This window comes from Diabrotica virgifera, chromosome 7 (assembly GCF_917563875.1).
Source record: "Diabrotica virgifera virgifera chromosome 7, PGI_DIABVI_V3a".
Classification (NCBI taxonomy): Eukaryota; Metazoa; Arthropoda; class Insecta; order Coleoptera; family Chrysomelidae; genus Diabrotica; species Diabrotica virgifera.
The window spans coordinates 117385522-117411158 of NC_065449.1; the positions used below are offsets into that span (position 1 = coordinate 117385522).

The window sequence follows — 25637 nt, forward strand, 5'->3', positions numbered from 1 at the left end:
CTCTTTGAAGATGGTGTCTTGGAATTAGTTTTTCTAAAATATATCCAGAATGATTCTATTCAAAAAAACGAAAACTGATACGCTTATTTAATTTGAAAAGATAAATCGATTCCGTTAATTACGAATTTCTAGTACCGATCATAGGCGCCCGTTTTGGGTAGGGCAACGGTTATTTTATCGCATAACTTTTTTATTTTTAACTTCTAAGCATTTCTGACACTGGATTATTAAATTGTGAGGTATTTTAGTACTAAAAGGTACTCCTGCTTTAAGTCGGTAGGATGCACTGTTTTCTAGAAAAATCGATTTGAACATTTTTTGTTTGTTGGATTTGAAAAAAAATTAAGAAAAAAAAATATTTAGAAAAACGAAAATTGCTACGTGTATTTGTCTTCCATAGATAAATCGATTTCCTCAATTGCGAAATTCTAGTACCGGTCATACGCGTCCGTCTTGGGTAGGTCAACGGTTATTTTATCGCATAACTTTTTTGTCTTTAATTTTTAAGCATTTTTGACATCTGATGATTAAATTATGAGGTATTCTAGTACTCAAAGATGATCTTGCTTTAAGTCGGTAAAATACACCGTGTTTTTTTGAAAAAATTTTTCAAATTCAAAAAACGAAAAATTTTCAAATTGATTTTTCTAGAAAACGGTGCATTCTACCGACTTAAAACAAGATTACCTTTTAGTACTAGAATACCTCATAATTTAATAATCCAGTGTCAGAAATGCTTAGAAGTTAAAGACAAAAAAGTTATGCGATAAAATAACCGTTACCCTACCCAAAATGGACGCATATGACCGGTACTAGAATTTCGCAATTGAGGAAATAGATTTATCTAGGGAAGACAAATACACGTAGCAATTTTCGTTTTTCTAAATAGAAGCGTTGGGAAGCATTTTCGGACTAGGTGAATTGGGTTAAATTGTCTTAAAAGTATCTGAAGAATCTCCGGTCTTCGTTTGTCGGGAGAGTTTCTGGACACCCTGTAAAGTGTTCTAATTGCAGATCTTCTACTTGAAGAACTTCTACTTGCGTTTAGTTGATCTGTATTTATTTTTTTCACGTTGTGTATATTGTCTATCTATGGTCATTAATCGTTAGACCATGTTGGTGCGAGTGTATGGGGTTCGAAAATGTGGATGGCCAAACATTCTTTGCACCATGCTATGCTAAGTGGATGAGCCAAACAGTCTGTAGTGAACACCCCAATATATGAGCGGTAACACAAGTTATACAGTGCATTCATAAAATGTGGAAACGGTCTATTATCTATTAAGGCTCTGACAGGTCGATTTTTATTTTTAAATTATTTTTTGACGTATATCCCATAATAGTGACGTCATCTATTTGGGCGTGATGACATCATCGATAATTTTTTAAATGGGAATAGGGGTCGTGTGGTAGCTCATTTCAAAGGTTATTTAATTTTCTATTTAGTAATATAAACATTACCGTCATTATTTATACAGGGTGGCCAAAAAAATAATTTTTGAATTAAACTAATTGCAGCAAAAAGAAGAATATATGTAATTTATTTAACTCAAAATACATTTTACTGCTATCAGAAAAGAGAAAAAAATGTTTATTTGACAAATAAACATTGCTTTTCGCTTAAATTAAATGTTCAAACTGCTAAGAGGTAGGTGGGTGGCTGTTTGACATTTAATTTAAGCGAAAAGCAATGCTTATTATTTATGAAATAAACATTTTTTTTACAATTTCTGGCATCAAATGTATTTTGAGTTAAATAAATTACATACATTCTTCTTTTTGCGTCAATTAATTTAATTCAAAAATGACTTGTTGGCCGCCCTGTATAAGTAATAATGTTAGTTCTGAGCTTCACCGATGAGGCATAAGGATGCTGAAATAGCTATATGGAGATGGTGGTCCAACTCTGAATCAAATATAAACAAAACCTGCCTTGATCTTTTTTATCTTTAATAATGTTAGTGTTTATATTACTGAATAGAGAATTAAATCACCTTTCAAATGAGCTACCACACGACTCCTATTCCCATTTAAAAAAATCATCGATGACGTCATCACGCCCATATCGATGACGTCACTATTATGGGATATACGTCAAAAAATCAAAATTTAAAAATAAAAATCGACCTGTCAGACCTCTGAAAATAATTAAGTCATGAGATAATAGACCGTTTCCACACTTTATGAATGCACTGTATAATACAGTAGCATCTCACTAATCCGGTGGTTCAATAAATCGACACATGTCGGATTATTCGTTGACCTACTGCCAAAACCGACTAACTCCATTTTTCAAACTTTTCAGAAATCTGCGTTTTAAAGTTTAATTTGAAACCAAAAATCGTCTGAATTTAAAAATGATTTAACAACTGAAAAATATTAAACTAAATAACATTGCAAATGAAAAAATAATGTTAAAATGCAGTGTAAATTAAAAAAAAGTATAAAAACAGTATATTGTACAACAAGAGAGAAAAAAGACACATTTCTCACGAGCGCAGAAGTTTGTTGGCCGCAAATCAAGCGAGAGAGAGAAATATGTCATTTTTTCTCGTGTTGTACACTGTACTTTTCCTATGGATGCGTTTTTGTCAAGAGTTCAAACTTCAAAATTAAATAATTTAGGTGCTTTTAGGTATATTATATGCCTAAATTGAAATAAAATACATATATACACATAGGTATCTAATATTCTTAATATTTATATACTTTATTTATTTAAAATTATAATTCACAGTTGAACAGTCTTAAAAGGTAATTTTTGATAAGTTTTGACAAGTTTGAACACATTTTGTTTGACAAAAATAATTATTGTGTTTGTATTGTGCATGTTACCATGGATATGGCGATCATATGTATGTAAACCGGCCGTGAACCCGTGAGAAAAAATATTTCTCACTGCAATGGCCGACTTTTCTCACTGCCTGAGAAATTGTTCATTTTGAATGTATGTAAGCAGTGAGAGAAGTTGCACATTGTATAGAATCCATAGAAAAACATTTTTTTTTGCCTCACTTGTCTGGTTTTGGCTGTACGAAGTTATCTTTCAGGTTACTTTAAACGTCACTGTCCTCAATATCAGACTCAAGTAAACTGTTACTTAGTACCCTTTCAGATTAAAACACTGGTGTCTGACACCGGTGTTCAATTGCAGCAAAGCATTGTTGAGCCACTAAAATCACCTAGACACTCAAAGTGTCTGTAGTCGTTCATTTAAAACAATGCTTTGCTGCCGGTGGCGGACACCGGTGTCAGACACCAGCGTCTTAGAATGAAAGGGTACTTATAGATGTCCTTCGAGATAGGTAATGATTTATTTTTATAATACTTATGAAACTCATCTGGAATGACTTCTTATTGACAGAGCTTTAACTGACAAGCCCGGTTTTGGGTATGTCTTTTTAAGTACATTTCGCTCAGATTAACCCATTACTTCCCAACGTTGCGTAAACGCAACATTTTTAATTGTATTTTTTTTAATGTATCACTACGTGGAATAACATTTTTGTTGCTGTATTTTATTTAGAACAGAACATAAAGTACAAATCTAATAAAATATTTTGAAATAATTAAACCCGTATATGTATTTTGTGTGTTTTATTGTCACTGGTTTTCACAACCAACTGGCCAGTCAATTTCATAATGATTTTTTAGACTATAACTTATCACTAACTCAGGGGAGTAATGTGTAGTGGGTGTGTGGTGTGTGTGTGTGTGTGTGTGTGTGTGTGTGTGTGTGTGTGTGTGTGTGTGTGTGTGTGTGTGTGTGTGTGTGTGTGTGTGTGTGTGTGTGTGTGTGTGTGTGTGTGTGTGTGTGTGTGTGTGTGTGTGTGTGTGTGTGTGTGTGTGTGTGTGTGTGTGTGTGTGTGTGTGTGTGTGTGTGTGTGTGTGTGTGTGTGTGTGTGTGTGTGTGTGTGTGTGTGTGTGTGTGTGTGTGTGTGTGTGTGTGTGTGTGTGTGTGTGTGTGTGTGTGTGTGTGTGTGTGTGTGTGTGTGTGTGTGTGTGTGTGTGTGTGTGTGTGTGTGTGTGTGTGTGTGTGTGTGTGTGTGTGTGTGTGTGTGTGTGTGTGTGTGTGTGTGTGTGTGTGTGTGTGTGTGTGTGTGTGTGTGTGTGTGTGTGTGTGTGTGTGTGTGTGTGTGTGTGTGTGTGTGTGTGTGTGTGTGTGTGTGTGTGTGTGTGTGTGTGTGTGTGTGTGTGTGTGTGTGTGTGTGTGTGTGTGTGTGTGTGTGTGTGTGTGTGTGTGTGTGTGTGTGTGTGTGTGTGTGTGTGTGTGTGTGTGTGTGTGTGTGTGTGTGTGTGTGTGTGTGTGTGTGTGTGTGTGTGTGTGTGTGTGTGTGTGTGTGTGTGTGTGTGTGTGTGTGTGTGTGTGTGTGTGTGTGTGTGTGTGTGTGTGTGTGTGTGTGTGTGTGTGTGTGTGTGTGTGTGTGTGTGTGTGTGTGTGTGTGTGTGTGTGTGTGTGTGTGTGTGTGTGTGTGTGTGTGTGTGTGTGTGTGTGTGTGTGTGTGTGTGTGTGTGTGTGTGTGTGTGTGTGTGTGTGTGTGTGTGTGTGTGTGTGTGTGTGTGTGTGTGTGTGTGTGTGTGTGTGTGTGTGTGTGTGTGTGTGTGTGTGTGTGTGTGTGTGTGTGTGTGTGTGTGTGTGTGTGTGTGTGTGTGTGTGTGTGTGTGTGTGTGTGTGTGTGTGTGTGTGTGTGTGTGTGTGTGTGTGTGTGTGTGTGTGTGTGTGTGTGTGTGTGTGTGTGTGTGTGTGTGTGTGTGTGTGTGTGTGTGTGTGTGTGTGTGTGTGTGTGTGTGTGTGTGTGTGTGTGTGTGTGTGTGTGTGTGTGTGTGTGTGTGTGTGTGTGTGTGTGTGTGTGTGTGTGTGTGTGTGTGTGTGTGTGTGTGTGTGTGTGTGTGTGTGTGTGTGTGTGTGTGTGTGTGTGTGTGTGTGTGTGTGTGTGTGTGTGTGTGTGTGTGTGTGTGTGTGTGTGTGTGTGTGTGTGTGTGTGTGTGTGTGTGTGTGTGTGTGTGTGTGTGTGTGTGTGTGTGTGTGTGTGTGTGTGTGTGTGTGTGTGTGTGTGTGTGTGTGTGTGTGTGTGTGTGTGTGTGTGTGTGTGTGTGTGTGTGTGTGTGTGTGTGTGTGTGTGTGTGTGTGTGTGCAGTTAGGTACCTAGTGTCATGCGTAGTGTGTGTGTTGAGTAAGTGTCTTGTTACTTTGCAAAGTCGACGTCATTGTCTTTGCAAAGAGACGCTAATTGTATCCGAACGTCTGCGGTCCCTTCGGCGAGTCCCTTCTTTTAAACAAAAAACATAAGTCTATTTACATAAGCATTTCTAGCACCAATTTTAAAGAGATTTTGAGGAGATAGGTATTTCTTGATCTTCTGAAGATGCTATTTTAAAGGTTAGATAAACTTAGGATGTATTGCATTGAAACCATTGTCGTTTTTAAAGACAGTAACGTCAAAAATGTCAAAAGTGGAGAAAAGTGACTTAGGCACTTCTTGCACCAAGGCACATATAATATATGTTAATTTGATGAATATTGAAAAAATCGAAAACTCTTGTCATATTTTTGTCAATGTAATTTCTATACTAAACGTAAAATTATATTTCTAAAATTATCAATTTATATTGATCTCACTATCACTAGAGAAAATCATGTATCGTATTTCAAAAATCTTTTTTGGTTTTTGCTTAACTAATCGATTTCAATAATGTTGCATTTACGGGACGTTGTGATTTCCCGTAAGAAGGAGCCGCTGAGTCTCCTTACCAACTTAGCGCCGCCGGATTTAGATAATCTATGATATATAAATAAAAATGAATGTTTGTATACATATACATGGTGAGTTTTTAGTGCGGGATCGGTCGATAATTCCATAATGGTATAGAATATCGAAAAAAGTTATTAAGAAAAAATGTAGGCAATGATATTCTCCAGGCTTGGAAAATATGTTCATTTCTACATGGTGATCAATAATTGCGTGGTATATCAAACATAATTCTTTAAATGGGACACCCTATATATTTTTTCATATTTATATTTCTCTCATAATTCTTGTTCATATAATATAGGGTTTTGCATTACTATACAGAGTATTTAACAAGGTATGACCATTTTTATTTCGAAATCCCTGAGATTAACACCATACCATGTATATAAAGAAGTAATTCATAAATAATAATTTGTTTTATATAATGAGATCAACAATATACTGCAGTTTTTAAATTAAGTTTAATTGAAATCATTGACGAATATTTGTATACAGGGTGAACTACAAAACCAAATTACGATTTTCTCAATTTTTTTAAATGGATCACCCTAAATTTTATTTTTTAAAAACATTATATTTATGATACTCTTTCATTTTTATAATATAGTATTCCCTATACTTAAACTCATTACTTTTCGAGATATTTTTAGATTTTTTTCAAATATCGGGATTACATTTAATTTTTCTAGTAGAAATAATAATTAGTATTGAGTGATAATTAAACAAAATTATTTTTATTCAATAAATAACTAACACAAAATATAAACCATAACAATATGCAGTAAATGTACCAATAAATTTGATATTAAGAAATTATCATATTTCCCTAATATACAAGAATCGTAAAATTCATACAAATACAAGAATCGTAAAATTCATACAAATAAAAATTTATTTTGTATATAATAATATAACGAGATTATTTTTATTCAATAAATAACTTACACAAAACATAAATCAAAACAATATACAACTGATGTAACAGTTTTTAGATTGTTATATCAACAGAATTCTAAGCCAAGTGTTAAGTGAAACGTTCAATTTTATAAGCACTTTTAAACTACAAAAAAATTACGATTTTCTCATTTTTTTTTACATAGATTAGCCTATATTTTATTTGTTAGGAATGTTGTATTTATGATACTCTTTCCCATGTTTATATAGCATCTCCTATACCTAAACTTATTAGTTTCTGAGATATTTTTAGTTTTCTTTATTCGCCGGGAATACATTCAATTTTTATAAGTAAAAATAATTGAACAAATAAGTATTGTGTAATAAAATAACAAATATTTGCATTCAATAAATAACTAACAAAATATAAAAACCATAACAATGTTTAATGAATGTACCAATTAATGTGCTGTTAAAGATATAAGTCTACAGTAAATGTTGAAAATGCCCACCTTCAACGTCTATGCAATTTTGTAACCAATATTCAAATGGCCGAGCCACATTTCTTTTAACATTTTTGTAAGTCAATATTATTAAAAGCTCCACCTATTCTTTTTTTCATATCATCAGGCGTTGTTGGATGCTTCTGGTATACAAGGTTTTTTATATAGCCCCAGATGAAAAAATCAATTTTGGAAGAACTGTAGCACCGTCGTCGTGTAAAAACCTCAACCGTCAAAAAAATGTGGGCCAATCACATAATCGCCAACAATAGCATCTTAAAAATTTATAAATCACCTAGTTTGACTATGAGTGTTAACCAAGTAGGGATTTATTGATCCATAGTAATGAAAAATAGTATGAGAATTATATTATTAATAACTGCGCGCCACAATCTGCAATTAGGAGTGTGTTACTAAAAACTTCTTGGCTTAGAATACTGTTGATATAACAATCTAAAAACTATTACATCAGTTGTATATTGTTTTGATTTATGTTTTGTGTGAGCTGTTTATTAAATAAAAATAATCTTGATATATTATTATACACAAGACATATTTTTTTTGTAGGAATTTTACGATTCTTGTATATTAGGGAAATATGATAATTTCTTAATATCACATTTATTGGTACATTTACTGCATATTGTTATGGTTTATATTTTGTGTTAGTTATTTATTGAATAAAAATAATTTCGTATAATTATCGCACAATACTAACTTATTTCTACTAGAAAAATTGAATGTATTCCCGATATTTGAAGAAAACTAAAAATATCTCGAAAAGTAATGAGTTTAAGTATAGGGAATGCTATATAAAAATGAAAGAGTATCATAAATATAATGTTTTTAAAAAATAAAATATAGGGTGATCCATTTAAAAAATTGAGAAAATCGTAATTTGGTTTTGTAGTTCACCCTGTATACAAATATTCGTCAATGATTTCAATTAAACTTAATTTAAAAACTACAGTATATTGTTTATCTCATTATATAAAACAAATTAGTATTTATGAATTACTTCTTTATATACATGGTGTTAATCTCATAGGGATTTCGAAATAAAAATGATCATAACTTGTTAAATACTCTGTATAGTAATGCAAAACCCTATATTATATGAACAAGAATTATGAGAGAAATATAAATATGAAAAAAATATATAGGGTGTCCCATTTAAAAATTATATGTTTGATATACCACGCAGTTATTGATCACCCTGTAGAAATGGACATATTTTCCAAGGCTGGAGAATATCATTGCCTACATTTTTTCTTAATAACTTTTTTCGATATTCTACACCATTATGGAATTATCGACCGATCCCGCACTAAAAACTCACCCTGTATGTATGTATGTATGTATGTATGTATGTACCTTATAGACTCGCAAACTCTGCATTTGATCACGTGATGATCTTAAGCAAGGTTGTTGTACATGAACTCAGGAAGGTTTCTGAGTTGGTACGATCAAAATGAATCGTACCGCGTGGGAAAAGTTATAGCGGACGGACTATATGTATGTACCTTATAGACTCACAAGCTATGCATTTGATCACGTGATGATCTTAAGCAGAGTTGTTGTACATGAACCCGGGAAGGTTTCTGAGTTGGTACGATCAAACTATGTGTAAATGGGGCTCGCCCCCTGATTTTTTTTTTATATTTTTAAACAAACTGTTTTTTCATAATTTTATATGATGTAGAACCAAAATATACTTTCAACCCTAAATTTTCACTTTTCTATCACCAACCGTTATTTTTTAATAGCCATCTAAATATTTGCCTCTTCTATAAATATAAATAAAAATGAATATTTGTATGTATAATATGTATGTATGTATGTACCTTATAGACTCGCAAACTATGCATTTGATAATTTGATCACGTGATGATCTTAAGCAAAGTTGTTGTACATGAACACGGGAAGGTTTCTGAGTTGGTACGATCAAACTATGTGTAAAGGGGGCTTATGTTGTAAATGGTTATTTATTCAAACTTTTACCTTATGGTGGAAGAACAAGTTCTTATGAAAACGAATTGGGCCAAGGAGAAATCGTTGTGCTGGGTTTGTTGTTAGTTATTCAGCGAAAATCTAACCATCAAACCATCGCATATTTTTTGATAAATTTTTCTCATCTTATAAGGTATTAGGTTTGCTAAAAGAAAAAGTATTTTACGCTACTGGAACAATCAGCGAAAACCGTACTTGTAGTAGTACAATGGAAAGTGTAAAGCAATATAAAGAAAATATCGTGGTACTTACAATTTTTCTCACGATACTGAACAAAGTGTATTATTAGTTACAGGACTGACAATCCTGTAGAGACAGTTGCAACAAATAATTGTACCATTGAACCCCTCGCAGGCGCAAAAAGATATTGCAGAATAGAAAAGAAAACCCAACTAACCTCAGCCAAAAGTGATAGCTTAGTATAATCAACATATTTATATGGGTGGTGTTGATTTGCACGATAACGGCATATCTATCTATGTATTTACAAAATAAAGGTAAAAGGAAAGAAATAGTGGTGGCCCATTTTATAAATGTGATTGATAGTGTTATTGTCAATGTATGGAAGATATATAACGTGACAAATAAAACCAAAATGTCATAATTAGATTTTAAGTCTTACACAACAGTTACCCCAATGAAAATGGAAGTACATACCACTGATCGAGATAAAGTCCAAGGAGAGCGTATATTGGTTTCAAATGATCAAATCAAGAATCATACAAGACCCAATTGTGAACGACTATCCTGAAACAGTTTGTTGTCATGAAAGTATACTTGATAATGTAGGTGATTTCATTGCAGAGGAAGAAAATAAAGTAAGAAGAAGATGCAAACAAGCAAAACTACAACTGTGTATATGTGTGTGAAGTGTAAAATCCATCTAAGCACATCCAAACTACTTTCAACAACTTCACAGTAATTAAAAATTAGAAAAACAAATTGTTCTGGGAAATCCCAACGTTGCGTCTACGCATGTTATGAAAAAATTTAAGGACTTTTATTTTTTTACCTTGATACATGAGTATTAAGTTTATTCTTAGCAAGAAAATGCAATAAAAAAACAAAATTTAATTTTTTTCTTTACCAAAATTATTTTTATTTCTTTGTAGCATTTTGTAGTAAGAACGGTGATCGTACTTTTACAACACGATATCCGGTTTGGATTTTAAATATTTCAAGCATTTTATTGTTAGCCAGATACCCTATTTTATTTTATCCTCAGAAATGATGAAAGAACTGGACATAAAAGCCGGAAAGATAGGCCTTAATATGAATTACATCAAGACCAAAATCATACAAATGAAGACAAATAGAGATGAGGACATTACAATCAGGATCGAGCAAGATGAGATAGAACAAATTCACGATTATATATATCTGGGTAAAATTATAAAACTTATCAAGGAAAACCAAACAGCAGAGATCAAAAGACGAGTTAGACTGACATGAGAGGCATTTGACAAACTAAGCTACATCCTTAAAAACAAAAGATATCCATAACATCTTAAGACCAAGGTATACAATCCATGAGTACTGTTCTCACTTATGATGGTTCCCAAACGTGGACGTTTACAAAAGCAAACTGACAAAATCATAAAAAGGCAAAGAGCAATGGAAAGGCAAATGTTGCACACAAGACTGATGGATAAAAAGAGAAACGAGTGGATAAGAGAGAAAACCAAAGTTAGAGATGTTAGACAAGAAGTTGCAAAATTGAACAGTATGAATAGACACAAGAGTATGAATAGACACAAAAAGCAGACTGATGGAACAAAATTCTTATAAATTGGAGACCGTGGCAATATCAACGAAGCAGAACCCCAAATGAGATGGGTAGATGATATCAAGAAGCACGTGGGCTCTGGGTGGATAACTGTAGCGACAGATAGAGAAGAATGGAAAAGGATTGGGGAGGCCTATGTCCAAAGATGGACCGAAGAAGGCTAATTAGAAATTAGATTAGATAGACCCTTTTCTCCACTATTTGTGTTTTTTGTCCTATTTTTTATTATTACTTTTGACAGCGCTTATACTTGAGTCAAAAAAGTCGTTATACTTGAGTTTCTTCTACAATATAAGGTTTCTTACCAGATCTACACGTCCCTTCCATACGGAAAATATTAAGCCAGTCATGCATATTGTAAACTTCTTTTGCGTCTTTTTAATAGCATGTTATCTACTCCCATGTAGCTTTGTCCACTCTCGAGAAATTTCTCTTCTATCACAGCTAAGTTAGGATTTGTTTGTACTAAATACATAAGCAAGGCAGTAAGGTAGTTCAGTTACAGCTGTGGATAGTTTATAAAATATGTAGATATATCTTAATAGGCATGTACCGATTTCCAGTCTTTCTATTTTTCCATTAAGCGCAGTCCATGAACAGTAGCATGAGTTATTACCCTCAAAAACCGATTCCCTCATAGTCCTAGCTATAAATCTTACGGCTATACAGGGTGCGCCAAACCTCTGGTTTTCTTTGATTTCGGCCAAACTATGGGATATACAAAAAAATGTTTTTAACAAAACTAATGTATATCAAAACCGTCTATAATTAAAAATTATTTTCGATTATACAGGGTGAGTCAGAACGACGGTACGAACCAAAGTTTTGTTTTTTTGTAAATGGAACACCCTATATATTAAATCGTTTTTAAAAATATGAAAATTTTGTATAAGGTCTTATAGGCGTAAAGTTAATAATTTTCGAAATATTTTCATTTTTATTGAGACAAATGGTAATATTTATAGGGCTGTGGATTATGTTTCCAAGGTAATAAAAATTTAAGTGGTAGGTCAAAGTTTTTATAATATAGTGTCATTTTTAAATAATTTAATATCTTTTACTTATAGCCATAAAATATAAAGTGTGATCACTATTGGCAAATACAAAAATTTCTCATTTTTTTAAAATAGAACACCCTGCATATTAGCATTGCATTTTGTAGTAAATATTACAGCCTTTCTTTTGGTATCATGTTGTATGTACATAGCATGTTTGGTTTTGTAAATATTTAAAAAAGAACTATAGATTTTACGTTTCGCGAATATTTTATATCTGCGATAATTTTAATTAAATTTTTTTGCAAAAAAAATTATAAGCTGATTTTAGAAACATACACTAAAATATCAAAGATGAAAATAGAAACGTAATTAAAGATTAAAATAAATCGTATGCAAGTGCAACTTAATTGAATTTAAAACTTTTAAAATTATGTTACAAACAATATTTCACCATACTAATAAGTAATTAATATGGATAAATTAATTATTAAATTAAACAACCAATTTTAAAATCTACCCTAGAAATTTTTCTACCCTAGTAACTTTATTGTACCCAATTTTGTTAGTTAAATTGTATTTATGAGTAAGATCAGTTAATAACTTTTTAATTTACCTACATCTTGAGAACGTATCAAGTATGCTTTGAAACAAATGAACGTTATAGAAGTATATTATCAAGTAAATACATAGTATCTATGTAGTCGTGTCACAAAAGCTGCTAATAATTTCTAATGGTTTCGCCCAAAACAAATGTCATATCCACCAATTGTTCGGTTGAAAAATTAAAATTTAAAATATAAAAAATTGTTACAAAAATTTCAACTAAAAAAGTATTACCAGCTATTGTGACACCATTTAATACTATTTATATTAATAAATAATTTGGCTGATACATTTAACATTCATTTGTTTCACATTATGTTCTCAAGATGTAAGTAAATTTAAAAGGTAAATTAAATGTTTAACTGATCTTACTCGTAAATACAATATAACTAACAATTAATTTGGTACAGGAAAGTTGCTGTGGCAGAAAAATTACTAAGGTAGATATCTTTGGTTGTTTATTTAATTTAGTAACTAATTTATGCATTCAATAGTATGGTAAAATATTTTTTGTAAAATAATTTTAAGTTATTAAATAAATTGAATTGTACGAGTATACGATTTATTTTAATCTTTAATTACGTTTTTATTTTCATATTTGATATTTTAATCTATGTTTCTAAAACCAGATTATAATTTTTTTTTGCAAAAAAAAAATTTCTAAAAAATCCACAAAAACGTAAAATCTATAGGTTTTTTAAATATCTACAAAACGAAACATGCTAGGTACATACAAACTTGTACCAAAAGAAAGGTTGTAATATTTACTACAAAAGTCAATACTAATATACAGGGTGTCCCATTTAAAAAAATGAGAAAATTGTATTTGCAAATAGTGATCAGACTGTATATTTTATGGCTATATGTCAGATATGTTAATTTATTTAAAAATAACAGTATACTAAAAAAACTTTGACATGTCATTTAAGTTTTTATTACCTTGACAGCCTAATTCACAGCCCTTTGAATATTACCATTTTTCTCAATTAAAGTGTACATAATTCGAAAATTGTTAACTTTAGGCATATAATACCTTATATAAATTCTTAATATTTTAAAAAAATATATTTAAAAATGATTTAATATATAGGGTGTTCTATTTAAAAAAAAAACAAAACTTTGGTTCGTACCGTCGTTCTGACCACCCTGTATAATCGAAAATAATTTTAAATTATAGACGGCTTCGATATACATTAATTTTGTTATAAACATTTTTCTGTATATCCCATAATTTAGCCGCAATCAAAGAAAACCAGAGGTTTGGCGCACCCTGTATACTACATCGGACTTACATCACTACACATAATCTACAATACGCAATTTAAGGTTAATTACTATAACTATTCAAATAAAACGTTCACCAACATAAAAACACCCAAATATAAATTATATTATGTATCTTTAAAATTGAGAAAATATGGACGCCGACAAGTTCTTGTCCAAACATCTACTGAAGGATAATAATCTACAAATTATTCAGTCGTGTGATGGATGATCGAAGTTAAGTTTAACGTTTGAGTTAAAGTTAAGATAACTCTCAGGAATAACGTGCCCATAACTATACCTATAGGTAAAATTTAGTGTGATGTATCGCTCGCAGTTATGAGATAGTTATATCATCAACGTTATATTAGAAAGAAGTTTTGAGGAACAAATTTTGAAGTAACAAAGAGAACCTTATGTACAAATAGTACAAGTTGGAGTGAGCGCGAGAGATTGTTCCGAACATACCCGTCGTCGGCTACGGCCGATGACCGAACAGCAAACAGCTGTTTGGGTTCCTTGGTGTTTCTAAGTTGCTTTCAAACGGTAGATAGAAACAGGGTTGCCAGATTGGTGTATTTTCCCAAAATTTTGGGTTAATTTGAAAGCGTCTATTGAAATTTTTCTAAGCAGAAATTGTAGTGGGATTTTTTGGGGGCGGAAAATTATGGATGATTTTAAGGGGTCATGGTAAATTAAACTTGCGAATGTACATAGAACTGTATATTATACTCCCATATAATCAAAGACGATAGGAACTATGAATTATTTCCATGGCCCTCGTTGATATTGTAGTATGAATTTTGCTTTACTGTTCTCTTCATTTGACTAATAATTTATTAAAATGCGGCAACAATTTAAATTTGGGGACTTTGGGGTATTTGAGCTTCAATTTCAGGGAATTTCAGTTTCTAAGTGGGGGATTTACAAAATATCATCTGGCAACTCTGGATAGAAAGCTCAGTAGGTACTTAAAATAAAATTTCAACTTATATCGCTCGATTTGATTTTTGTATAATTTTTAAAATTGTATTACCCTTCTATTCTTAATGATTAAATTACTAGCTTCTAAATTCACTTGATTTCTGTCTAAAAACAAGTCAAAAGATGAACCTAACCTTGCATAACTACAGAGTTATCTCATAACTTGAGGTTTAACGTCGCGTTATAAAGTGATCAGATAACTCAAGAAATAACGCAAATAGTTAAGTATGATACATCACACCAATTCGATGGTTATAACATAACTACAGGATAACTTTACGTTAACGATAACTTCGGTCATCCATCACAGGGCTGATTATCTATGCACAATACCGTACTAGGTTAACAGCTAAGTTCAGTCATCACATGAAATATGGTACTTGTCTTGTTTTGGCAGAACTAGAATATTGTAAAATATTAAAATATTATTTAATTTTAACAGATAACCGCACATATCTGTTTTGGGCTGAATGAAGTTTCGTTATTGGAGTTATTGTTATTAACTATTTAGATGGGAAATAAGCCACAATTAAATTGAAAAAATTATTTTATTAACGTTTCGACGCCCACATCGGGTGTCGTTGTCAAAATACTACTAAAATAAACAAAAATGTTGTAAAGTAAAAAAATGTTCTAATAATTTATTTAATGTGACTCATTTATATTGGCAATTCAGATGTATATTATACATTTTAAAGTAGAATACTTTAAAATGATATCGCCAATATTTATGAGTTGCGTTTCTGGGACGACTTTACTATTTAGTAGATTTTAAGGAAATGATGAAACAGGTCGATTTTTAATCTAAGGGGGACACATTTTTACGGTACATACATCTGTCATTTGTCAACTCCTCCCTTCCACATCCCCAACCCTTATTTTTAAATAGGGAATAGGGGTCGTGTGCTAGCTCATTTGAAAGTTTATTCAATTCTCTATTCAGTAATATTAACATTGACATATTATTTATACAGGGCGTCCAAGAAAAATTATTTTGAATTAAATTAATTGATACAAAAAGAAGAATGTATGTAATTTATTTAACTCAAAATACATTCTACAGTTGACAGAAAACAGAAAAAATGTTTATTCGATAAATAAACATTGTTTGTTGCTTACATTCAATATTCAACCTACCAAGAGGCAAATGGGTGGCGGCTTGAACATTGAAATTAAGCAAAAAGCAATGTTTATTTATCAAAAAACATTTTTTTCTGTTTTGTGACTGCAGTAGAATGTATTTTCAATTAAATAAATTACATACATTCTTCTTTCTGTGTCAATTAATTTAAAAGTAAAATTTAATAAAAAATTTTGGTCTTGGTAAAAGGTATATTATTTTAAAAAGCCCTATAGGGCTACAAACATCGAACAAAACGTTTTCGCTCTAAAAAGAGCATCATCAGTGTTGCCTAAAATAAGTATAACCATATTAATTATCAAAACGTTAAACTTAAAATGATGACCAAGGTAGAAGCAAAGTTTGGTTATACTTACAAGAACATGGTGAGCCAACCAAAAAATACGAAGGTCAAAGCCTTTCAAAAATGGACTAAAAGTCACATCAAAATGCTAACATAGCAAATTACAAAGGATGGATATAATCCCTAAGGATACGGCCCTAGGATAACATATGACTCCCACACGTTGTAAGTGGGTCAAAGGTAACAAATTAGGTCATTATGTTACAAGAGCTGACAGGCAACTAAGATGTGAGATATCAAAAGCGAATCTGTCTGATGTCAAGACAACAATTGTCAATGGAACTGGAAGTATCATGAAAAGTTAATTACACAGCTACTAAATTTATAGTTGTTTATAGTACAAGCAATGATAACAGCTAACATCAGTGTGTTGGAATTATGAAAATAAAGAGTTAGTGAGAGTAGATTATCTAGATGTAAAATAGAAGGGGGGAATTTGAGTACCCACATTCATCAATTAAGTGTACGTAAATTGATGAAGAAAGGTAGGCAAAACAACATACAGAGAATGTAATGTATGGTTTGTGTTTTGAAATTAGATAATTTATATTTGTGAACCACCACAAATGATGGCTGAGAGACTGGCTGAAAAATTAGAGACAAAATAGGGGTCGTGATATCAAATGCTGAAAAAGTTGTAAATGCAAAATCTTATTTATCAGTTAATAAAATATAGATGGGTTCATCAACACAAATTTACAAGACTGAAAAGGTTGTATTACAAGCTTAGTCCAAATTTAGATGTTATTTAACATAAAAGGACATAATAAAGAAATTTGGACTAAGCTTGTAATACAACCTTTTCAGTCTTGTAAATTTGTGTTGATGAACCCATCTATATTTTATTAACTGATAAATAAGATTTTGCATTTACAACTTTTTCAGCATTTGATATCACGACCCCTATTTTGTCTCTAATTTTTCAGCCAGTCTCTCAGCCATCATTTGTGTTGGTTCACAAATATAAATTATCTAATTTCAAAACACAAACCATACATTACATTCTCTGTATGTTGTTTTGCCTACCTTTCTTCATCAATTTACGTACACTTCATTGATGAATGTGGGTACTCAAATTCCCCCCTTCTATTTTACATCTAGATAATCTACTCTCACTAACTCTTTATTTTTATAATTCCAACACACTGATGTTAGCTGTTATCATTGCTTGTACTATAAACAACTATAAATTTAGTAGCTGTGTAACCAACTTTTCATGATACTACAAGTTCCATTGACAATTGTTGTCTTGACATCAGACAGATTCGCTTTTGATATCTCACATCTTAGTTGCCTGTCAGCTCTTGTAACATAATGACCTAATTTGTTACCTTTGACCCACTTACAACGTGTGGGAGTCATATGTTATCCTAGGGCCGTATCCTTAGGGATTATATCCATCCTTTGTAATTTGCTATGTTAGCATTTTGATGTGACTTTTAGTCCATTTTTGAAAGGCTTTGACCTTCGTATTTTTTGGTTGGCTCACCATGTTCTTGTAAGTATAACCAAATTTTGCTTCTACCTTGGTCATCATTTTAAGTTTAACATTTTGATAATTAATATGGTTATACTTATTTTAGGCAACACTGATGATGCTCTTTTTAGAGCGAAAATGTTTTGTTCGATGTTTGTAGCCCTATAGGGCTTTTTAAAATAATATACCTTTTACCAAGACCAACATTTTTTATTAAATTTTACTTGTAATTAATGGTATACAGCCAGCTACAGGAAATTCTTCCTTGTGGATTTCAATTAATTTAATTAAAAAAAATTTTTCTTGGGCACCCTGTATAAATAATTATGTTAATGTTTATATTACTGAATAGAGAAATGAATAACCTTTCAAATGAGTTAGCACACAACCCCTATTCCCTATTTAAAAATAAAGGGTGGGGTAAGTGGAAGGAAGGGGGTTGACAAATTAATGACAGATGCATGTACGGTAAAAATGCGTCCCCTTAGATAAAAAATCGACCTGTTTCATCATTTCCTTAAAATCTAATAAATACTGCCAAATATCGAGGTAGACTCTTTTTTTGGCCCACTCTGTATATACCGGGTGGACCAAAAGTCAGTTAACGCTATCAAAAAAAGTCACACACAAGTTTGCGGCGTCTCCAAGAACATATATCATGCTCTGTGAAGGGCCTTGCAAATAATCCACAGCGACAAGGTATTCGATATTTTCAGCAAGACGGTACACCGCCTCATTACGGATTGCAAGTTCGTGAGTTTCTAAATGACCAGTTTAGTGATGGGATAGGGAGAAGAGACACAATTTAATGGCCCGCGCGTTCGCCAGATTTGACGCCCTGTGATTTTGCCTTGTGGGGAGTACTTAAAGATAAAGTTTTTGCCAATTTGAAGTTCACCGTGTCAACTTGGAAGTCTCTAGAAAGACTTGTTTCACTGTGTATAAGCGTTGCCAAAAATGTACCTATTGATGAAGGTGGTTTACATTTTGAACATAAAATGCAAATCATGCACTTCTTTGTACCTACTTATTTACAATAAACAATAGACAATAAACGTTTTTTTTACTTCGGTTATTTTTGCTTTTATTAATATACAAAACGGTTAACTGACTTTTGGTTCACCCAGTATATACAGTATGGTGTAAATGAAAGGAATAAATTCGTTATTTCGTAAACCGGCGACTTTAAGGAAAAATCCCGAAACAGGTCGATTTTTATTTTTAAATTAAGATATTAAAATTGTCAAAATAACTGTCAAAGTTTAAATACATAATTCAAAGTTTCTCTTCGAATTTTGTGATTTAACCACAGATTATTTAACGTAGATAAAATTTGTTCAGTCCATTCTTGTAGCGACATATCGAAGTAATTTAGTACAGCAAAAAACACCCTGTTCGGGACTGTGACAAGCCCAGTCCAGGAAAACTAATACACAGGTACGCAAATGATGATAAATATATTTTTCAAAATATGTTTCCATCCGGGATAAATACAGAGTTTAGTAATAATTCAATAAGCAACCCACAAATGTATCAACAAGTCAATACACAAGGGCAACTAGCCATGAATGTACAAACCAAGCCATATCTAATATCGATGTCGCAACCAACTCCAACTAAACCAATGCTACCTAACTTGTACCCTCCACTACCACAGACACAAATTCCACTAGTGCCGATCACATATCATAGTTCTGCTTCAAATTATCAATTACAACGATTACCATCCACCAGTGAGGAAGAGGAAGAGAACAACGAACCAGCTAGCAGCAACGATTGGCAAGAAATTAGAAGCACAAAAAGAAGAAAAATCAGAAAAACAACAGACAATTCAAACAGTACAAATATTATTATAACAGAAAATAGATTTGAAGCGCTAGAAAATGAAGTAATCCCTCCCAAGGAGAACAACACAGCAAACCCTCCACCAATTTTCATACACGGTGTACAAGACTATCAAAAAATGGTACAAAAAATTAAGGATGTAGCAGAAAGGGAAGAATATCATAAAAAAGTTTAACTAACAATGTCGTAAAAGTTGTGGCACGCCAGATACATATAGAAAAATGGTTAGATATTTTAATGAACATAACATTTATTACCACACATAGCAGTTAAAACAGGATCGAGCCTATAGAGTTGTAATAAAATACCTTCACCACTCTACTAACACCGAGGACATAAAAAACGAACTCCTAAAACTGGGTCATAAAGTTCGAAATATAATAAATGCACAGCACAGAATTACTAAAGAGCCACTTAATTTGTTCTTCGTGGATCTCGAACGGGCAGCAAATAACAAAGATATTTATAACTTAAGGGGGCTACAGAATAGAGTTATTGAAATTAAACCTCTTCGAACAACCAAAAATCGCATAATACAATGCATGAGATGCCAATCATACGGTCACTCCAAGTCATATTGCAATAAACCATTTGTATGCGTCAAATGCGGAGGAGCCCACAATACCACAACTTGTAAGAAGACTAGATAAACTCCAGCAAAATGTGCATTATGTGGTGGGGATTACCCCGCAAATTATAAAGGATGTGAACATTACCAAAAAATTTATAATATTAATAACAGGTATCATAACAGAGGAAACGTATTAAATCCAGCAATAAATCAAATACATACACAACCCAGGATTCAGAATCAGTATGAAAGCTACGCTCAAGCTGCAGCAAATAATCAGAACAATAACGAAGATACAGCGAGTATACTTACCAAATTTCCAGAAGAGCTTAAAAATTTATTTAACCAGCTAATGCAACAAAACAGTATGGTGCTCAACATGAGTTCCATGATAGTAAATAAAGTAAACTAACAATGTCTAAGTTCATAAGAATTGCCCAATGGAATGCCAATGGTCTTCCTAATCATAAAGAAGATATAAAACTATTTCTGGAACAAAATTTCATAGACATACTACTAGTAAGTGAAACCCATTTTACAGACAGAACCTACTTCAAGATACCTAAGTATAAATTATATTACACAAATCACCCAGATGGTACAGCCCACGGAGGTTCAGCCATATTGATAAGAGAAACTATAAAACATTATGAAATGCTAAAATACGAAACAAATCACATTCAAGCAACATCGATAAAAATACAAACTCTTCCATATGATATAACTGTCACAGCAATTTATTGTCCGCCCAGGCATAGACTTACAAAAGAAGATCTTCTACCCTTTTTCGAAACTCTAGGGCCAAAATTTATAGCAGGTGGAGATTACAACTGTAAACATACGCTATGGGGTTCACGCCTAACAACCACTAAAGGCAGAGAGCTAGCAAAAGTTATCCAGGATAAAAGCTACTCATTCCTATCGACGGGATCACCGACATATTGGCCAACCGATCCAAAGAAAACACCAGACCTATTGGATTTCTTTATTACAAACGGAATATCTCAATCATATACAGATGTAGTACCAAGTTTTGATTTATCATCAGATCATAGTCCCATAATTGCCACAATTAGCACAACGGTGATAATCAAAAAACCAACACCTCGACTGCATAGCTTCAAAACAAATTGGGACACATACCGGCTAATCATAGAACAGGAAGTAAATCTACTAGTGAAATTGCAAACTCCCAAACAAATAGAAACAGAAACTAGTAATCTAATCAACTTACTTCAAAATGCTGCCAAACAGTCTACCCCTCAACCTGGACAAAAAAAATTTTCAACCAACATTCCTCTTGAAATAAAAAGACTAGTAGCAGAAAAACGAAAAGCCAGATCAATTTGGCAAAGAAATCACAGACCAGACGACAGGACAATTTATAATAACAAAACTAGAAAATTAAAAACAGCTCTAGAACAGATGAGAAACAACTCATTTGAAAACTATGTATGAAACCTTTAGCGTCAAGATAACTCTATCTGGAAACCAATCAAAAACTAAAATAAACCAATAAATACTTCACCTCCAATTCGGAAAAACTCAATACCACCAGGACCATGGGCAAAAAGCAACAAAGAAAAAGCTGATTTATTTGCTGAACATCTAACTGAAGTCTTCAAGCCACACGACAATGACCAAGTACAAGAAGTAGAGCAGGAACTAGCCTTACCAATTAATCAACGAGAGCGACTAACTTTAATTACACCGAAGGAGATCAAAGATGAAATTAATCATTTGAATGAAAAGAAGGCACCAGGCACTGATCTAATAACAGCAACAATGCTAAAACAACTTCCTAAAAAAGGTATAATGAAGTTATTGTACATATTAAATGCAATCTTAAGACTTAATTATTGGCCTATATCACTAAAAATTGCCCAAGTAATTATGATACCGAAACCTGGTAAAGCTTTAACGGATGTTTCATCATACCGCCCAATAAGTCTACTGCCAATAATGTCAAAACTTCTTGAAAAGCTGTTACTTAAAAGAATTATGAGCGACCTAGAATTCCAAAACTGGATCCCAGAATACCAATTTGGATTCCGACAAGGTCATTCTACAGTGCAACAATGCCATCGCATATCAAATGTAATTAATAGCTGGAAACAACACATTTTAAAGAAGAAGAAACAAATTGAGTTGAGAGTGAAAGAAATTAATTGGCTTATAGGTAGAAAATCTCGACTCTCAATTGAGAACAAACTGCTGATTTATAAAACAGTCATCAAACCTATATGGACGTACGGTATAGAACTATGGAGTTGTGCCAGTAAATCAAACACAAAAATTATCCAAAGAACTCAATCAAAAATTCTACGCACTATCGCAAATGCCCCGTGGTACATTTCTAACCAAACCCTTCATACAGACCTAAATATCCCGTTAGTCAGCACAGTAATTCAAGAAAGAGCCAACAGACACCACGAGAAATTGGAAGGCCACCCCAACCAATTAATATTACCATTACTGCAGCCACTAAACAACAGAAGATTGCGAAGATTATGGCCCATAGATCTTCGCTGAAACTGAGGTGAAACCACTGGGTGATGTACCTCATAACGCCATTTTAGTGTACAATACTACATTGATATAAGTTATTGTACTTGTTATCAAATTAACTCATAGAATATGTAATTCTGATTCTTAATAAATGCTTACGGTACATTCCATGTCAAATCACTCAGGCAAAAAATTTTGGATGTCCGATTTGTCTGAAAATTGGTATATAGCTTCTGCATGACGTAAAAATAAGATATTTAAGGTCAAAAATCTTCTTTTTTTTCTCAAAATGTTATTTTATGCGATTTTACAGTGATTTGGTGTTTATTTAAACAAATTCGCATTTTCTGTCGCAAAGTATCAATGAAAAACATAGTATTTTAATAGAAAGGACTCAAAAATGTCGATATATGGCATTATAACAAGTTATTTTGAATCAAAACAAGTTTTTGATCAAATTTTATAGTGTAAAAAACGTTAAAATACATCAATACATTTTCCTCCATTCCCAAAATACATCATCATCGATTTGGCTGAAAATTTGTCCACAGATAGCCAAAAGATAGGAATTTAAGTGGTTAGAAGGATTTGAATTATATTACAAAAAAAAGTTACAAAGTTACATGCAGTAATATCAGACTCAAAAGTATATTAGTCCAGTCGGGATAGCATTTGACCTTGAATGCCGAGCTGCCCAAAATTTTATTTTTCTGATCTTTAGGGGAGTCAATAGTAGCCTAAATTTAAAATCACGAATGAATTCCTCCGTTACGTTAGCCGCCATCTTGATTTTAAAGGAGAACCTGTTTTGCTCAATATCTCCGCCATTTTTAACTTTTCGACAAAAATGGTAGGAACTGAAATTGTTCCAAATAAATCGTTTTTACAATTATTACAATTTATTTTTAACAATTTTTGTCGTGAGGTCGATATTTTCGAGTTAATTGTACTTACAGTAGACGCCTATATTTTTGACTATAATATTGCATGTAACTTTTTTGGTATTGTGATATAATTCAAATTCTTCTCACCATTTAAAGTCCTATGTTTTGTATATCTGTGGGCAAATTTTCAGCCAAATCGATTATAATGGATTTTGGGAATGGAGAAAAATGTAAAAAACGGCATTTTAACGTTTTCTACACTATAAAATTTGATCAAAAGCTTGTTTTGAATCAAAGTAACTTGTTAAAATGCCATATAATGACATTTTTGAGTCCCTTCTATTAAAATATGTTTTCCATTGATACTTTACGATAGAAAATGCAAATTTTTATAAATAAACACCAAATCACTGTAAAATCGCATAAAATAACATTTTGAGAAAAAAAAGAAGAAGAAGATTTTTTGACCTTAAATATCTTATTTTTACGTCCCGCAGAAGCTATATACCAATTTTCAGACAAATCGGAGGTCCAAAATTTTTTTTTCTCCAAAATTGAGTGATTTGAAATGGAATGACCCTTACAAAAAAAAAAAAATTATGATATTTTGGCATATAAATCATACTAGTGACTCATTCATCTGGGCGTAATGACGTAGTCGATGATTTTTTTTTAAATGAGAATAGGGGTCGTGCGCCAACTCATTTGAAAGGTTATTTAATTCTCTATTCAGAAATATAACCATTTACATAATTATTTATAAAGGGTGTCCAAAAAAAGTTTATAAAATTAAATTATTTGACAAAAACAGAAGAATTTATGTATTTTATTTAATTCAAAATACATTCTACTGCTGTCAGAAGTTGGAAAAAAATATTTATATCACAAATAAACAATACTTTTGGCTTAAAATAAAAGTTCAGACTTCCTCCAAGAGGCAGGTGGCTGGCGGGAGCTGACTTGAACATTGAATTTAATCGAAAAGCAATGTTTATTTGTAAAATATTTTTTACTGTTTTCAGACAACATAAAATGCATTTTGATTAAATAATTTACATACATTCTTCTTTTTTTTTGTCAAATAATTTAATTAAAAACATTTTTTTGGCACCCTGTACAAATAATTATGTAAATGTTTATATTGCTAAATAGAGAATTAAATGACATTTTAAATGAGCTATCACACGACCCCTATTCCCATTTAAAATAATCATCGATAACATCATCACGCCCAGATGGATGATGTCACTAGTATGACATACATACCAAAATATCATAATTTAAAAATAAAAATTGACCTGTTTCGGGATTTTTCTTTAAAGTCGCCGGTTTACGAAATAAGGAATTTATTCCTTCCATTTGCACCATAATGTATATTAATTGTGAAAATTGGCTGAAAGACTTCAGTCGATGGCCTTTTGGTAGATAGTATCAATAAAGTATAATTCTCTCTCTCCTAAGGCCCGGTCTTTTCACTTCCGAATAAAAGTTATTCGGAGGTTTATTTGACAGATTTACATGTAATCTTCCGGATAAACTTCCTAATAAATATTTATTCGGAGGTGAAAAGACCGGGCCTAAGTCAATTTTTCAATGTACTTAGTTTAATCAAAAATATTTAACTAAAGAAATGTTTCCGAAATATTTTATTTTATATAAATTTTTGAATTCAATATCTAATAAAAACATTTGATTTATTATTAGGCAAACAATAGTGACCTTAACAACATTCTAATTTTATTGTTATTTTACAAATTTCGAAGTGGATGTACCAAAAACCGAAAATGAAACAAAATAACTTAGTGAAACAAAAGAAACACATTTAGAAAATATTCCTGACAAAATCACCTCTAGTATTTGCATTACGGACAATTGTACAGGTTAATTTTGTATTGTTACTTGCTGCTACGTCAACAATGAATATATACTCTCATAGAAGAAGAGTTTAAATGAGAGAAATTGGTCGATCCAAACATTGGCAATCAGTTTGTGATTGACATGTTTGGAAAGCGATCGCCATTTTTGCAAGCAAAAATATTTATGCTGAATTTTGCAAATGTGTTGACTATTGAAA

General features: G+C 32.2%; 1 protein-coding gene across 3 annotated transcripts in view; it reads right to left on the minus strand.

Moving 5' to 3' along the window:
* The window catches only part of LOC114326777 (valacyclovir hydrolase), a 129036-nt gene that overhangs the window by 58804 nt on the left and 44595 nt on the right, over positions 1–25637 (minus strand). Inside the window, exon 1 of one of the 3 annotated variants that reach the window (XM_050655961.1) lies at positions 9152–9171. The exons of the other annotated variants lie outside the window; for them this stretch is intronic. The gene's annotated coding sequence lies outside the window, so the exon portion shown is untranslated. Of the gene's footprint in view, positions 1–9151; positions 9172–25637 lie in introns of those variants that run through there. 3 annotated transcript variants of the gene reach the window in all.